At 36.6% G+C, this 13233-nt stretch overlaps 1 protein-coding gene across 2 annotated transcripts in view; it reads left to right on the top strand.

The window, feature by feature from the left end:
* Positions 1-13233, top strand: part of LOC148949273 (uncharacterized) — an 84382-nt gene that overhangs the window by 24279 nt on the left and 46870 nt on the right. The window lies entirely within an intron of this gene.

Consider the following 13233-nt stretch of genomic DNA (forward strand, 5'->3'; position numbering starts at 1 on the left):
GGGGAAGGGGAGGTGGACCCCCCTTCCCGGAATGTGTGTCCAACTTTTAGAAACGGAACAAAAATGAATAAAAAAAATTGATGCGCTTTAAAAGTTTTTTGTAACAGCGTCCCCCCCCCCCCAAAAAAATCATTTTAACCCCCCCACCCCCTCCTCCCCGGGAAAAAATTCTTGATACGACCCTGGACTAGACAATAAAAGAAATTTTTTTTAGAGAAGGTGGAAAATTTTTTACTCATTTTTGTAAAATGTAAATGAAAAAAAAGATGCTGTTAATGCAACCTTTAAAAAAAGATGAAAAGATTAGTTTTTTTTAATAAAAACGAATGCACTTTACTGAAAAAAATATAAATGTTTTTACTTTTATAACTTTAATAAATCAAATAATATTAACATTTTTATTTCTAAATATCAGTATATGTATATTAAACTGACAATGCAGGTTCATTTGTATTTTTTCAGTAAAGTGCAAATTTTGTTCAGACCTTGGGAAGGCATCGGAGTTTTGCTCCCTAATTACGTTTATTTCTATTCGTTTTGAGTTTGACTTGGTTATTTATTGTAATTTCTTTTCGTTTCGGGTTTCATTTATTTATCGATGCTGATTTGTGGTAGTTTCACATTTGGTAGATTATTTGATTTTATTTTTGCTGATTTTTTGTTTAATGGAGTTCTTTACTTTTCTTTGAAAAACTTATTTTGCGGAAAAAGGTTTTTTAATTAATTTCTGTTCGTTTTATTTTGACATAGTTATTTCAGGGAAAAAGAAAATAACACTAAATCTTTTCGTTTTTTAAGACTTATTAGTTTGGCCTGCTATTTGTATGCTGGAGAAAATTTTTTCAGCAATTCTTAACAACATACACCTTTTAAAAATCTGGACACAGATAGTACTGTTTGATTTATTACCATACCTCTTCTAGTTGACCTGAAATGAAAGACTTGATACCATTTGCAAAAAAATCTATTTACTTTCTTTGATAGCTTTGATGCACTTATGCTATTTTGATTTGGTTAAATTTCAAGAGCAGAAGTAACCCCGAAAGTTTGAACAAATACCCTCAATCGTTCTTGGGATACTGCTGAGATGCCTTATTGGGAATTAGTATTATCACAGTGCATTTTGATTTAGTCTTAAGGAAACATTTAGTTTTTAAACATAATGGGCAAGTGGGAGGGTGGGAGTGGATGGGGGATTAGTTGCCTTCCAATCACTTTCGCTATTTAAAAGGGCATCAGCCCTTTCTATTTTCAATCGAATGAGCCCCTTTCGAAGTTCCCACGACAACTCCTTCGATACGAAGTGCCCTGGTCTAAACAACAACAAGAAAAAAAATATCACTAATCACTTTTGACTATTAAAAAGGGTGCTAGCCCTTTGAATTTCAAATCGAATGAGCCCTTTTTGACGTTTCTACGACAACGCCTTCTATAAAAACCTCATATGCTTCCAGGACATAACTTAAAACCCTTGCCCTCAGGGCTGTGGGGGAATGTCCTCCTCAAAAACATATTTTCTATCTGTAAATCAACTACGCTGAACAAAATGGCTATCTCAAAATTTTTGTTGGATGTGTTTGGGGGAATGATGGGCGTGGGGGGATAGTTGCCCTCCAATCACTTTAGACTATTAAAAATGGCACTAGCCCTTTGAATTTCCAATTGAATGAGCTTTTTTTTGAAGTTTCTACGACACCGCCTTCTATAAAAACCTTATATGCCCCCAGGGCATAACTTAAAACCCTTGCCCTGAGGGTTGTGGGGGAGTGTCCTCCTTAAAAACATATTTTCTATCTGAAAATCAACTACGCTGAACAAAATAGCTGTCTAAAGATTTTGATTGTATGTGTTTGGGGAAATTATGGGCGGGGGGGGCTAGTTGCCCTCCAATCACTTTCGACTATTAAAACGGGCTCTAGCCCTTTGAATTTCCAATCGAATGAGCTGCTTTTGAAGTTTCTACGACAACGCCTTCTGTAAAAACCTTATATGCCCCAGGGCATAACTTAACACCCTTTCCCTGAGGGTTGTTGGGGAGTGTCCTCCTCAAAAACATATTTTCTACCTGGAAATCAACTAGCCTACGCTGAACAAAATGGCTATCTCAAAATTTTGATTGGATGTTTTTTGGGGAATGATGGGCGTGGGGTGGGGGGCTAGTTGCCCTCCACTAACTTTCGACTATTAAAAGGGGCACTAGCCCTTTGAATTTTCCAATCGAATGAGCCTGTTTTGAAGTTTCTACGAAAACGCCTTCTATAAAAACCTTTTATGCCCCCAGGGTATAACTCCAATCCCTTGCTCTGGGGGCTGTGGGGGAGTGTTCTTCTCAAAAACATATTTTCTATCTGGAAAGCAAACTGCGCTGAACAAAATGGCTATCTCAAAATTTTGATTGGATGTGTTTGGGGGACTGATGGGCGTAGGAGAGGGCTAGTTGCCCTCCAATCACTTTCGACTATTAAAAAGGGCACTAGCCCTTTGAATTTCCAATCGAAGGAGCCTGTTTTGAAGTTTCTACGACAACGCCTTCTATAAAAACCTTATATGCCCCCAGGGCATAGCTTAAACCCTTGCCCTGAGGGTTGTGAGGGGAATGTCCTCCTCAAAAACATATCAACTACGATGAACAAAATGGCTAATTCAAAACTTTGATGGGATGTTTTTGGGGGAATGATGGGCGCGGCGAGAGGGGGGGCTAGTTGCCCTCCAATCACTTTCGACTATTAGAAAGGGTACTAGCCCTTTCAATTTCCAATCGAATGAGCCCCTTTTGAAGTTTCTACGACAACGCCTTCTATAAAAAACATTATATACCCCCAGGGCATAACTTAAAACCCTTGCCCTGAGGGTTGTGGGGGAGTGTCCTCCTCAAAAACGTATTTTCTGTCCGGAAAGCAACTACGTTGAACAAAATGGCTATCTCAAAATTTTGATTGGCTGTGTTTGGGGGACTGATGGGATGGGTGTGTGGGGGGGGGGGGGGTCTAGTTGCCTTTCGCTAAAAACTTTATATGCCCCCAGGGCACAACTTAAAACCCTTGCCCTGAGGGCTATGGGGGGAGGGGTTGTCATCCTTAAAGACCTAATTTCCAAAACTTTCAACTACGTTAAATAAAATGGCTATCTAAAAATTTTGATTGGATGTGTTTTGGGAAGGTGGGCGTGAGACGGGGGGGGGGCTATTTGTCCTCAAATTACTTTCGACTATTACAAAGGGTATTAGCCCTTTAAATCTCAAATCGAATGAGCCCTTTTTAAAGTTTTTACGACAAGATTTCAATAAAAAACATCATATTCCCTCAGTGCATAACTTATAATCCTTGGCCTGAGGGTTTTGGGGGAGTGTCCTCCTCAAAAATATATTTTCTATCTGGAAATCAACTACGCTGAACAAAATGGCTAACAATGAACAGTGATTCGCGTGGGGGGGGGGGGCTAGTTGCCCTCCAATCACTTTTGACTATTAAAAAGGGCACGGGCCCTTTGGATATCCAATCGAATGAGCTTTTTTTGATGTTTCTACGACAACACCTTCTTTAAAAACCATATATGCCCCCAGGGCATAACTTATAACCCTTGCCCTGAGGGCAAGGGTTGCCCTCCAATCGACTTTCGACCATGAAAAAGGGCACTAGAACTCTCAATTCCCAATCGAATGAACCCCTTTTGAAGTTTCTACGACGACCCCTTCCATATGAAGTGCCCTGCTCTAAAGGAAAAAATTACAAATAGTAAATTGGCCAACATCGTTCTTATATGCCCTCAGGGCATAACTTAAAACCCTTGCCCCGAGGGTTGTGGGGGAGTGTCCTCCCCAAAAATATATTTTATATCTGGAATTCACTTACGCTGAACACAATGGCTATCTCAAAATTTTGAATGGATGTGCTTGGGGGAGAATTGGCGTGGGGGGCTAGTTGCCCTCCAATCACTTTTGACTATTAAAAAGGGCACTAACCACTCTAATTTCCAGTCGAATGAACCTTTTTCGAAGTTTCTACGACAACTCCTTCGATATGAAGTGCCCGGGTATGGAGGAAAAAATTCATTATATGGATGCATTATTTTAAACACACTGTTTGTTTGTTTAAAATAATGCATGTCTAGAACATTCGTAAAATGAATTCCGTTTTGTTGTCTTTTACGAAATTATATCTGTATGGGTTTGTGGTTACTGGTTTGGCTAGAAATTCCTGGCTACATGCCTGAGTGGCCGCCGGTTATAAAAAGAGATCTTCTGAGGTGGTATGTCATTTGTAAAAAGTGCTCTAAATTATTCAATTTCATCTGAACAAAATTTTCCCATAATTTTATATTAGGTTTCCAGCGGTTGTGGCATCCTTGTAAGAAACGATCACTTCCCACACTAATAAGTACAATGTCCCATATCTCTGGTGTCAGATCGAACTACAAAGTACACTATTAGAACCGTTATGTCCGAAAACCCTGTAAAGGAAACTTACAGCTCCTTGGTTTGAACAACAAGAAAAGTGCCTATTTTTTTCCTCTTTCAGGATCTTCTTGGCCCGGGATCTGACAGATGTACGTTTTAGTAAATTCGGGTGAAAATTTTCGGGTCTTTTATTTGATCTTGTTTTAGGTCCTATTTATGGGCAAACTATTTTATTTGTGTGATCCTTTTATATGTGACCCTTTAGCTACAAGACTCGAGATGTAAGTGTCAAGCTTTATGGGGGAAAGATTTTTGACCCTTTTGAGCTCCTTTTTTAGGGATCCGTGCTCCATGGTGTCCCAGAGACTTACTGAAGCTTTCTTCAAACTGATCAGAGCCAAAAAGTTTTTGGCCCATTGTCGAACTCCCTAACACCCTCCCCTCCGTAACAGCAGGTGAGATCCACTTGGCCAGTGACTGATCGCTGCGAGTTTTTAGCTGTTTGGAAAATACCATTTTCCTGCCTGTTTTGGGGCACATATCACTAAAACAAATGGCCTTATGACATACCAGCGTTAGTCCTTGAACCAAGGATCTTAGTTCCTTTGCATAAGAGCCTATGGATTCAGTTTTCAATCCATTTCCCAAAATAGGCCCCATTTTAAGGGGAACTTGTTTTTGCATTGCGGCTGTTGGCTCTATGCCACTCTAGGGTTTTAGTTTTTTGAAACCTCATTTCTCCTCTCCATTAGGGTCCACTTGGCCCAGGGACTCGTATTAGAGGAACTTACGGGCGCAAGTTTTAAGCCATTTGAACAAATGATTTAGTATTTATTAATACTAAAAAACTTTTATGGGCCATGGTTAATAGAATTACATAAAACTCATAAACAATGGGAGGTGAAGTTAAAACCGAAAAAGTGGCAACATTTGAAAAACTAATTAAAACACTTAGGGTTCTTTGTGGGGTAAGTGTTGTTGGGATGGAGCATACTCTGACCGCACCACTGAATATCTGCTAATATAATAAAACTGAATGTCCGCTGAATATTCCGCTCTATTTGTTAAGCAGTGAACAAAGAGATTCGAACTGTTAATGAGTAGAAGTCACTCAGTAAGTGATAAAATAGTAGAGCCAAAAGTGTGGTATTCGAATCCCAAATTGCTAAATTCTGCCATCTGCAAGTGCCATATGGAACTAAAATGGCACTTATTGTGCCATATGGAACTAAAGTGGCTTTTTTGTGCTATTTCTCAAGGGGTGGCACTAGCAGGCTACCAGAACATCGTAGACAGATTTTTTAGAGCTCATATAAAAGATATTGCTTATAGATAAGTCCTTCATATAAATTCCACCATAAGTAAGTTCCAAATTGCACTAAAAACGGCACTTTTGATGCCAAGTCTCAAGTGGAAAAGATGGGGCTATTGGGCTAGCAGAACTTTTAAGAGTTATGTTTAATGTCTCATTTGAAAGCTATTGCTCATATCTACGTGCTTTTTTTATAACAATTTTTGCATTCTTAAGTGCGATATAGCACTAAAAACAACACTGTTGGTGCCACTTCTTAAGTAGAAAAGCTCTGAAGTACAAAACAGGTACTATTGTAATAGTTATGTTCCTGAGCCCTTAACTGGAGGCTTCTAATAACCCCTTCTATACACTCCCCCTCCCATTCCCCTTAGTAAGTTTCATAAATTTTCTGCTCATCAGTAAGCTACTGAAACATTAGCAGGCTACCACATCGTCCTAGATATGTGTTTAATGGCTCAATTAAAAGCAATTGCTTATATTTACTAGTTTTTTTTTTTTTTTTAATTATACCATCTATTAGATTTCACAGATTTCAATTTTAACTAGTTTCTGGGGAGAATTTGCAATGAACTCTTTGTCATGAATGAAGCAATAGAGGCAACTTAGTAAAGAGGGAACCACAGGTTAGCCTATAGTAACTAAAAGTTAAAGAAAGTTAAAACGGTCTTTTTTTATTTTTATTTTTTCCAGGCCTAGCGGGTTACTAGAACATCATAGAGTGATTCTTAAGGGCTCATTCAAAAGCTATTTCTTATATTTACGTGGTTTATATAAATTTCTCAGTCTGCAAGTGCCATATGACACGAAAAAAATACACTTTTTATGCCGTTTCTCGTGGGTTGGGGCCACCAGAACATCTTAGATAGATTTTTCGATTGCTCATATCTACGTTCTTTCTATAAATTCAACCATCTACAATATCCGAATGGTACTTAAAACGATACTTTTGGTGCCATGTCTCAAATGGAATAGTTTGGGCTAGTGAGCGACCAGAACTTTTTAGAGTGATGTTTATTGGGTCATTTGAAAACTTTTGCTCATATTTACGTGTTTTTTTTTTTATATCAATCTTGCCATCCTTGGGTGGGCTGTAATGTTAACGAAACATTTTTGGTGCCATATTGTTCGTGTAATGTGTTGAAACCATAAAATAGCACCATTTTAGCAATTATGTCTTAAAACCCTTAAATAGAGGCTTGCCAGAATACCTATTATAAATTTCTCTTCGCTGCCCTCTTAATAAGCTACGCAATTAAGGTCCTACAATCACCAATATATTAAGTTACATTATTAGAGGCGTGGTTCTGTTGATACAGCACTGGACTTCAAAATAGATTATCATGCGATCGATTCCGGCTTGAATTTTTTCAATCATGGAATGTACCTTTTTATGAATACTTTTCAAATAATCCCCTATTTTGTAAATCTAATGCACTCATTTTTTAAAGTATATCCCAGGAAAGCTCATTTTAAACCTACTACTCATATCTACGTGCTTTTTATCAATTTTAACATCCAAAAGTACCGTAAAGCACTAAAACGGCACTTTTGGTACCACTTCTTAAATGGAAGAGTTTGGAAGCATAAAACGGTACCATTGCAATAATCATAGTCCAAGTCCTTGACTGGAGGTTTATAAGAACCCCTCACATATAGTCCCCTCTAGACCCTCTTAGTAAGTTTCATAAATCGCCTACTCATCTTAAAAGTAAAAAATTATTGCGAAAAAAATTAACTAAAACTAAAAACTTTTCAACTGAAAAATCTACCAAAAATTAAGCTTGAATGATCAACAGTTTTGAATTGAACCTTCAAACTTCACTCTGTGATGAAGTCTGTGTGCGAGTTCTAACGGTGGTAATTTAGAGGAAGGGACGTCCTTGTCCCCTTAGTTTTTTGATCCTTTCTAAGTTTTGAAAAACCACATTTTTTGGTCATTTCATTGGAATAGGCGCTTTCTTCATTTAAAAAAAGGGGAGACAACCGAAAGTGCACGTTATGGGAATGTGCTATCAAGTCAAATTTATAAAAAGCGATCAGACATAAATGTAAGCTTTTAAATGAGCCCTTTAGTAGCTCTCTTTTGTTACAAAAGCCTTTTAGTTTCTGCTAGTCAGTAGGTGATTTATAAAGCCCTGTCTTCATTATGGCTTTTTCAGGCGAAGTCGGCCGAGTAAAAATACCTTTTTTGCTCATCAAAAACACACGTTCCTGAAAAACATGTATTGTTTTGGGAAGTATGGATAATGAACTTTATGTTATAAACTGAAGGTTTTTCGTTGCTGTCAAGGTTTTTCGCAGCATTAATTAGATGTCTTATCTCACCTAGATCGGTGATAATTAGAAATTATATTCAAAATAAGTTTTCAACTGAAACTAAGGAGTGACATTAAAGTTTGAACGACCATACATTATTCCGTATAAATAAAAAAGATCATGGCAGTGTTATTTCTGCATTAAATTTTAATCAAAACGAACAAAGAGTAAATTAAAAAATAGTTTTTATGAGGGAAGTAAAGAGCGAAGTTGAAACTTAAAACTGACAAAAATTATTACTTCACAGCCTATCTATTATATATCAATACAACTAGTAAAAATAAAACCAACTAATTTTATTTCCCTATGCTTTTAGAATTATAAAAAACTAGCGCTTTACTGAAAACACAGAAGTTAAGTATAAAAAACAGGAATATTGATTTGGAAGTCAAAAATGAGAATGTATTATGACAACAATAAACCAATCTATAAAGCTTTTTCATAGTCTTACATCAGTTGTGTCATCAGTAACTTTCAGTATACAGTTAAAATTATCTTAAAAATAGAAGCGTAAAATATTTTTTTAATCACCTTGAAGTTCTTGCCAGCTATAATACCAATGTAAGTAATATACGATCTGAAATTGTAAGAAATATGCTTTAGTATTACTTGAAATGAAAATAAAATTAGACATGATATGAACTCTGGAAATCCAATCATTTCTTTCTATAAAACAGTGAATTTCAAGCTATGGTACAAATTCTAAATGTAATATATAGCCCTATTGGTATCAAGAAGGCTTTACTTCGAACTTGTGTACAACCTAATCATGACATGTCCTTTTCAGAATCAAAACGATAGCCAGTCATTGAACTGAGCCATTGTGCAGAAGTGATCCCAAATTAACGTAAAAATAAATAACTAAAGCAAAAATCTTAAAATGGATTATTGCTTTATCTTAAAAGGGATTGATAATATTTTTATTCTGTAAAAAGTGTCCTTAATTGGTTTTCTTTTACTGTACCAAGACTCCTATATTATTTTGTGTTTTCAGTAAAGCGTTAGTTTTTATAACCCTAAAAGCATAGGGAAACATACTTAGTTGATTTATTTGTACTAGTTTTATTGATATATATCAGATAGGCTGTGAAGTAATAATTTTTGTCCGTTTTAAGTTTTCACTTCGCTCTTCACTTCCCTCAGAAAAACTTTGGTTTTTTTAATTAATCCACATGTTAGATTCAAAATGGTTATATGTTTAGCTTTAAATGGTAATAAACTATGCCATTAGGGATAACTGACCCCTCCTCCACAGTCTCTGGGGAAAGGTCTGTAAGTTATGAATTTTGCACATTGTTTAAGTATAGAATTTGTTATTGGGAAGTATACAGACACTTCCGGGGGGGAAGGAGGTAAATTTACTGCTATAAACACTCCACGGGGAGAATTTTCCGTGGAGAGGTAATTCCCCGCGGGGGGGGGGGGGTGAACTTCCCTGTGGAAATTTCAAATGTGGGCAATTTGCCAAAATTCCTACGCAAAATTATTTTTAATTTTCTTAATTTATCGTTGCCGACTCAATTTCACACGTGGTGATGTTAAGGAGAATCATCCGGGGGAAATTTTTACCGGGTTGAAATTGTCTAGAGTACCTCTCCGTAGGGAGGGGGGGGAATTTTCCACGGGAGAAATTCTCCATGGGAGAGTTTTCCACGGGATAAATTTTCCATTGCGAACTTTCGGCGGTAGCAACTTTCCACTAGGGCTGGAAGTGGGGCTAATTGCTGGTAAACTTTTCCCTGGATAAGAGGATATCTGATATGATTTTAAAGACATTCAGAAATTAATCAAATGAAAGTGCGTTAAGAAAAAAAATTCCCCTGGATTCGTCGGCAAGGGATTTTCCGGGTGGAATTTTCAGCTAGAATGGAATTGCCTGGGAGAAATTTCCCTGGAGAGGGTAGTTTAAGTAGAAAGAACTTTTCATGGAGGAATTATCCGCGGCGGATGAAATTTTCAAGGAGGGGGAGCTGGATTTTCTGATATTATTTAAAAACGTTCAGAAATTAAATAATGAAAAATAAGTTTTTTCAAATGAAAAATAAGTTTTCAACTGAAAAAAAGAGCAACATCAAATCTTAAAACGAGCAGAAATTATTATGTATATGAAAGGGGTTTACCCCTCCCCAAAACCTTGTTCTTTACGCTAAAGTTTGAAATTTTGTCCCAACTCCTAAAGAATGACTCCTGAAAGACAAATGCCGCTTAATTAGAATAATAAGATTGTTTAATTCTATAAAAAAAACTTTTGCGTTAAGAGTGAGGTCTTGAGGAGGGGACAAACCCTTTAATATACCTGATAGTTTCTGTTCGTTTTAGGTTTTGATGTTACTCATTACCTTAAGTTGAAAAAACTTGTTTTGTTTATTTTATTTAGTGTCTTGTTTCCTTGAATTCTTTCTTCTTTGTTATTCTCATTTGAGTGATTAAGATGGTTTTCAATTCAATTCAATTTTATTCGAATAAAAACATAACACAAACATCAATAACAATAAAGATCCTAGAAGATAACTTGTTAAGGACCAAAAGAAAAAAAATTAAAGTAACACTGAAAAGAAAAAAAATATAGAAGAATAAAACATGGCTAATTAGAGTAAGTTTGTTAAAAATGGAAAGATTATATTATCAAGTTTTGTTACATTTTTATACAACTTGCAGAAACTTGTGGCTAGTTCAACACTGGAGGGAATTTTGTTCCATTGAATAATAGATTTGTAAATGGGAGATTGCTGGGCAGCACTTGAAACGCATTTAGGAATTTTAAAGGCTCTATTGGATGAACGGAGACAGTGGGCTTCCGAATTATTAATATTATAATAGGTTAGGAGTTGAGGTGGAATATTATTGTGGAAAGCAGAGTAACGTTTTTGAACATCAGGGGGGATCATGCCTAGGATTTTTTGTTTAGGGGGGGAGGAGGGTTACCAAAGAAATTTTGTTTGGGGGAGGGCTTAGATTAAGATTAGGGAAAACCCGCCTAAGCGGCCCTGGGGGGGGGGAGACGTATGCAGTAATGAACGACTTGGACAAGTCGTGCTACATTCTTGTTGCAGCTTTCACTTGCTGCTGCTGTATGCAGCTTTCACTTGTTGCGATCCATTTTTAGCAGTTTCTCTATTGTTTTTCGTATATTCTTGCTCAATAGTAGGTTTTCCATTTGATCGTTACTCATACTGCTTTTTCGCATTTTAATTCTCAGATCAAAGAGGTAGCATTTTTTCCAAAATGTTAGAATTTGCAACATGACAGAGAAGCAAAAGAACGGGAATAAAACGCCAAAATCCCTCAGATTCTGCCGGAAAATCGCAATAGTAGGAGGGTAAGGGATCACCGGCATACCAACTATTAACTTTTTCATGACTTCGAAACTGGATTGTCTGGTCTAATATCTGTATTTTCTTAGGACTTAAGTTCGCATCCTACACCTTTGAAGCCATAGGAACCCAGCTTCAAAATTAAAATATAGGGTAACTAATTGAAATTCAAGCCACTACAAGCCTTTTATGTTGGTCAGGACATTTTTGTCGTCCTATCCTCTTCCCCCAGTTAAAAAGGGAAAGAACTAGTTACATCCCTGATCAGTGGCATGCCCAGGATCTCACTTGGAGGGGGGCATCAGTCTATCTACAACATGAGAGCAAGAAGTGTATTGATAATGAATCCCTCACAAATTAACAATCAATTTATAGACAAATAACAAATGAAGTAAACAAAATTCTTGTAAACGCTATGACTCATATGCTTAGCATGTATGAGTCATCGACGCAAAAACATAATAAATTATGCAACACTATTAAGAGTAAAGAAGAACAGAAGAGAGAATACAGAAAAGAGAGATCTAAAAAGAGTTGGAAGGGAAAGAAGATGTTAATTCAGGAGTTTCAGTGAAGGGATGGGGGCTTTTCCCAACATCTTTCTCCTTTTCTCCTTTTTCTTTAGAGAATTTGACGAAAATAAACTTAAAAAAAGGCTTAAAGCAATAGAAATATCCATTTCAGGCGAGAAGAGGGTTTAAAAATAGTAATTTCTGGTGCATGGTGGCAAAAACTTTAGAAATACAATGCACTAAAAGCGCACTATTCCTTACATTTTAATCTTAGACAACTATTTTAGGGAAGCAAATGACTTTATCACTAATATTGTGCCGTGAAAGTCCAGGTTTTAAACAAGTTGGCATTAGCACTTTTTTGCTTTACCAATAAATTAACTGATTAAATAGTCTGAATGAACTATTTTCCAAACTGATCAATATTTTCTGGAGCAAAGTACTTAACAATTTTGGAATGTACCACTAAAATGTCCATTTATTCTCGCCTCCTCAAATATCCTTGCTAAAAAGCAAATAATCTTAAATAGGAAAATGAGTATTATTCTACGAAGCCCCAAAACTTTTATAAACTAGCATTAAGAATCGTCACTTCCCACTTATCAAACAGTTCGTTGTGACAAACTGTAAGTAAGGAGCGATGCGGCTCAATAATAACCAAAACTAAGAAACAGAGTTTTGATAACAACAGATACATTGAAAGAATCGAATTTTGATTCTGATTCAAAATATGAAAAATTTATCAAATTTAATGGTACCCATTAAAAATTAAGAGCCTGAGAAAATCTGCCCATTTTTTTAAAAAGGGAGAAGCACCCCTAAAACTTCAAGTGATCTAATGAAAATCATTCTATCAGATTCAAAATACCAGAGAACTCTACTGTAGAGGTTTCAGGCTCTTATCAGAGGCGACGCTATAGCATTGCCTATAGTAAGACCATACGGCTCCAATGTTTTATTATTTATTACTTATTTATTTTTTTCCCAGAGGCACTTCATATGGAAGGGGTCGCCATATAAACTTCAAAGGTGGCTCATTCGATTGGAAATCGAGAGTTGTAGTGCACTTTTTAAGGGTCAAAAATGATTGGAAGGCAACTAACACCCCTTCCACGCTTACCATCTCTACAAACACATCCAATCCCATTTTGAGATAGCCATTTTGTACTACGTAGTTGATTTCCAGATAGAAATTATGTTTTGAGGAAGACACTCCCCCACACCCCCAGGGCAATAGTTGTAAGTTATGCCCTGGGGGCATATAAGGTTTTTATAGAAAACTTTGTTGTAGAAACTTCAAAAAGGACTCATTCGATTGGAAATTCAAAGGATGGGTGCCCTTTTTAATAGTCGAAAGTGATTGGAGGGCAACTAAACCCC

The sequence above is a fragment of the Artemia sp. Qi Xiang Cuo genome, chromosome 8, assembly GCF_049724085.1.
Source record: "Artemia sp. Qi Xiang Cuo chromosome 8, ASM4972408v1, whole genome shotgun sequence".
Lineage (NCBI taxonomy): Eukaryota > Metazoa > Arthropoda > Branchiopoda > Anostraca > Artemiidae > Artemia > Artemia sp. Qi Xiang Cuo.